Raw genomic sequence first — 725 nt, 5'->3', positions numbered from 1 at the left:
GCAGGGCCCGAGCGCCGGGGGGGGGTGCCTGCTCCTGCACCCCCCTGGGAAGAGCTGGGTCCCCCCCCGGCCTGGGCCTGCGCTTGGCATCAAGGCAGCGCCGGTAGCAGAGGGATAAGTGTGGGCTGCCTGGGGAACAGCCCCTTTCCCCCCCCCCAGGATGTGGTTACCTGGCCCAAGGTTGACATCCTGGCAGCAAAGGAGAAAACACGGAGTAACAGCGTGGGACAAAGCAAGATGTGCCATTTCTGAAGAATTAATGAATGCTCTGGAGGGGGGGTGGGGGGGGTCAGGGATGGGAAGGCCACCTGCAACGGGAAAATTGCTGGCATGGCTATTTGGGGGGGGTGTCTTATGTCTCTTTCCTCGTGGCAAACTTCTAGGCTGCCAGATGGACACTACAGACCTCAGCCTGTGCCTGTGGCCAGAACTCACAATGCTAAAACACACAGGAATTAGGAAATTTGGTACTTGCCCTTTCCTTGTAGATAAGTTTTGCAAAGTACCGAAAAACAAAACAAAACAAAAGACCTGGAAATCCATGGAAGAAGTCAGGCAAAAGGATGAGCTCCAGCCAAGCTCATTCCACCCGGGGGCAGATTATGGTGGAGCTCCCCTGCCAGCAGGGTGTCATTTCTTCTGATGGTGCCCTGAAAGTATGTTCACCCCAAGAGCAGGCAGGAAGAGCCATCCCTGCCTCCGGCTGCCTGCAGCTGGGACAGAGA

Source organism: Calidris pugnax, unplaced genomic scaffold (genome assembly GCF_001431845.1).
Source record: "Calidris pugnax isolate Ruff unplaced genomic scaffold, ASM143184v1 scaffold4, whole genome shotgun sequence".
Classification (NCBI taxonomy): Eukaryota; Metazoa; Chordata; class Aves; order Charadriiformes; family Scolopacidae; genus Calidris; species Calidris pugnax.
The sequence above is the reverse complement of the archived record's forward strand: the minus strand, read 5'-3'. Positions refer to the sequence as shown.